At 43.6% G+C, this 3,441-nt stretch overlaps 1 long non-coding RNA gene across 1 annotated transcript; it reads right to left on the bottom strand.

The window, feature by feature from the left end:
• Window positions 1–1,169: 1,169 nt before the first annotated feature.
• LOC144372391 (uncharacterized) lies at window positions 1,170–3,041 on the bottom strand. The gene is made up of 2 exons (XR_013432420.1): window positions 2,303–3,041; window positions 1,170–2,037 (listed from the first exon to the last, which is right to left on the bottom strand). It is a non-coding gene; the product is annotated as an uncharacterized LOC144372391 (long non-coding RNA).
• Window positions 3,042–3,441: the final 400 nt, after the last annotated feature.

The following is a 3,441-nucleotide window of genomic DNA, read 5'->3' as shown; positions in this document are numbered from 1 at the left end:
CCATCACACGCCCTTCCCTAGCAGAGCCCTGGGTGGTTCACACACCCATCTGAGCATACCTCAAACTAAGCCACCTAACGCCCCTGCCCCATCCACCTTTCCGACGTGCACTAGGAAGAAACCAGGTAGAGCAAAGGAGTCCTTTCCTGATATTGGAAACCCTCACGTTGCTCTTCCGCTGACAACTCCCTGCCTATATTTCTGGTTTTCCTTGCTCTGTCCAGATCCTTCAAGCCTCCGTCAAGAGATGGTTTGACTCCCTCACACATACAATGTCCTCTTCAAAATCATTCCTCTCAGTTGGGACAGAACTTGCAGGATCCAGTGCAAAATAAAATATGTGGGGCCTCTTGTCCAAACATCATTAAGAATTTCAAAACCAAGAGCTAAGAATCAATTGGTCCAGTGCAACATCCCAACCAGTGCTGCCAATTGGCGCTGATGGGCCCAGCCTTGAGGAAGCTCTGTCTTGGTCTGTCATTTTGTCAATGGGGTTAAGGAGGGTTCTGGGGTCCACATCCCCCTGGGAGTTCATCACTTCATTGCAGGTGACTCTCGCCTTGCACTACCCAAAGTCTCTTCTCGGTCCTCACTGATCTGGTGGAAAACTCAAAACAGGTGGGCAGCAGGGCCCCTCAGGAAACTGCCCACAGCACCTCCTTCCTCACACTGACCGCTCACTCCCCGGTTCCCCTGGTGCACAGCCACCCACAGAGCACCCAGCACCCAGATGGACTTGGACCAACTTCCACCCAGCCAGATGCCCGCAGTGAGACAGGAGTCTTCAGAACCACACCCTGTTTCCAAAAGTGGGTCAGCTCATTATTGGCAGGCAGTCTCCCAGGCCTCCAGGGCACAAGAAGTCAAATCCCAAATGGCTAGTCACTTCCTGAAGTCTCACACCAGCTGGGGAAATCAGAAGTAACAGAAAAAGAGATCTGGCAACTCTGAAGTACCCGAAAGAGTTTCAAGATGAGATCAGTCGCAAGGGAAAGGGCTGTTCCCAGGACAGTGTCTCTCCAGTAGCTTGGAATTCCCAGCCCCCCTGGGGAAAGGCTGTTAAGGAAAATTAAAGAAGGATCTGGAATTTGGGTTGCACATTAAAACCACCTAGGGAGCTCTAAAATGGAAACGAAAACAAAACTGAGTCACAGTCCACTCAGTAAGTATCGTTGCTCCATAATTTTTTAATTTTTTATATATATAAAGATTTTAGAAATGTACAACCTTGAACAGCACCTTGAACACCCCTTGTTCCCATCCAGTGTCCATAATTAACAATTCAAGGCCAATCTGGTTTAACCTCCTCCCTACCCACCCAAAAAGAATGATTATTTTGAAACAAATCCCAGATATGATTTGCTTCATTCAGAATGTATCTCTAAAAAATAAAAACTATTTCTTAACAATAGCCACATTACCATCATCATACAAAAAAAATTAGTAAATTCTGGGTGCCCAGGTACAAATTCATAGTCAGTCCCAGCAACTGAGGAGGCCAAGGCAGAAGGATCAGTTGAGACCAGCAGTTAGCAGAGCCCCATCTAAAAAAAAATTGATAATAATCCCTCGTTTAATTGAATAATCAATCAAAATCTTATTTCCCCTGATATTTGATGTTTTTAATCATTTGTTTCAGTTGGAATTCAGATAAGGTTTGCATGTTACAATTTTTAATCTATAGGTTTCTGCTTTCTGTCTTGGTGTATGTGTGTGTGTGTGTGTGCTTGTATTTTTAAAGAGAAAATGAGGACAAATTCCTGTAGAGTTTCTCACCATCTAGATTCTGCTGATGGACTCCCCATGGTATAGTTGGACATGTTCATCTTTCCCTGTATTCTCTGTAAATTGGTCCTAGATCTGGAGGCCCAATGAACTTCATATCTGAATTATTTGAGGAGATTATTTCATGTTGGCCTTGTCAGGAGCAACTCCATAGAACTCTGATGTACATATTTTCAGGCCCCACTCTTGGTTCCATTTTGCCTTCTAATTTATGCTGTTTTGTTTCTGTATCTTAAGCTGCATTTGCTTTCTCTAGAATAATTAAACAAAGATATAAGTAAGATAGTATACACACACACACACACACACACACACACACACACACACACATATATATATATATTTGCTCTCATAATTGCATTTTGTGCTTTAAAAATTCTCAAAAACTTAGGAATTTAATTAGAATTTCTGCCATTTATAACATGGTTTTAATATTGTGTAAAAATAAAATGTTATGCAAAGTTTAAAAAAGACTGCTTCAAAGGCGCTGGTGTGCACTCACATTGAAGGTACTTACTGTTCAGTTGCCTCTGTCTATGACATGGGCGGTCATCCATGATCATTGCCTAGATTCACTGGTCCATTAGGCTTCGGAAGCAATAATATTCCAACTCCACGATTACTTCTTTTGTTAGTCAGGATGCTTCTTAGAAAGAAGCCTCCTTTTATCAACTCTGAGACTTCCAGAGGTATGGTTCAAACAGGAAGAGCAGGTGCTCAACATCTTCCCTTTTCTTACCAGGTTTAAAACTAGGGAGCAGGCTCCCCAGCACCCTGCAGAGTTTCGTAGCTGTTTGAGAGTAGTGATAGAAACTCATCTGATGGGCTTCAAAGCTGCCCCATGATCACTCTCGTTCTGGCCCAATCATCCCACGTCTGGCAGTGGGAGCCTGTTCATTTGGGCTCCCGAGTCCCTCTGAGACAGTCCTTCTCTTGTCACCGTTAACAGCTCCCTTCCTCTGGGTGTTACAAGATGATCCAGGCCCCACATGTGTACTCCTGCCCCAAACCTAGGATCATTCATTTCCCCCCGAGGCCTTGTACTGCTCTTACGGAAAACACTCCAGGATCTAAGGGCTCACTGCAGCACCTGAGTTGGTGACTCTTTCTGGGCCTTTTTGGTAGACAGACTTAGAAAGTGTTTACTTTTTTTCCCCACACATTTGATGGGTGCCTAATAGTTGTACATACCGAAGGGATTTGTTGGACATATTTATACATGCACACACTATCACAATAGTGTGGCCCATATCACTCCCAGCACCTCCCCCTCCCTCCCCTCCTCCCACTTCTTGGTTCCTTTTCTCTAATGACCTCCCTTTGATTTTTTAGGAGATCCCACCCAACTTTGTTTTTCTTTTTCCTCTGTAGCTACCGCATATGAGAGAAAACACACTACCCTTGACCTTCTGAGTTTGACTTATTTCCTTTAACAATATGGTCTCTAGTTCCATCCACTTTCCTGCAAATGCCATAATTTCTTTTTTATGTATGGCTGAATAAAACTCTGTTGTGGGTATATACCACATTTTCTTTATCCATCCATCCGTTGATGGACACCTAGGCTGGGTCCATAGTTTGGCTCTTGTGAATGTTGCTGCTATAAACATGGGTGTGCATGTATCACTGTAGTAAGAGTATTTTAATTCTTCAAGA

The sequence above is a fragment of the Ictidomys tridecemlineatus genome, unplaced genomic scaffold, assembly GCF_052094955.1.
Source record: "Ictidomys tridecemlineatus isolate mIctTri1 unplaced genomic scaffold, mIctTri1.hap1 Scaffold_100, whole genome shotgun sequence".
NCBI lineage: Eukaryota > Metazoa > Chordata > Mammalia > Rodentia > Sciuridae > Ictidomys > Ictidomys tridecemlineatus.
The sequence above is the reverse complement of the archived record's forward strand: the minus strand, read 5'-3'. Positions and strand labels throughout refer to the sequence as shown.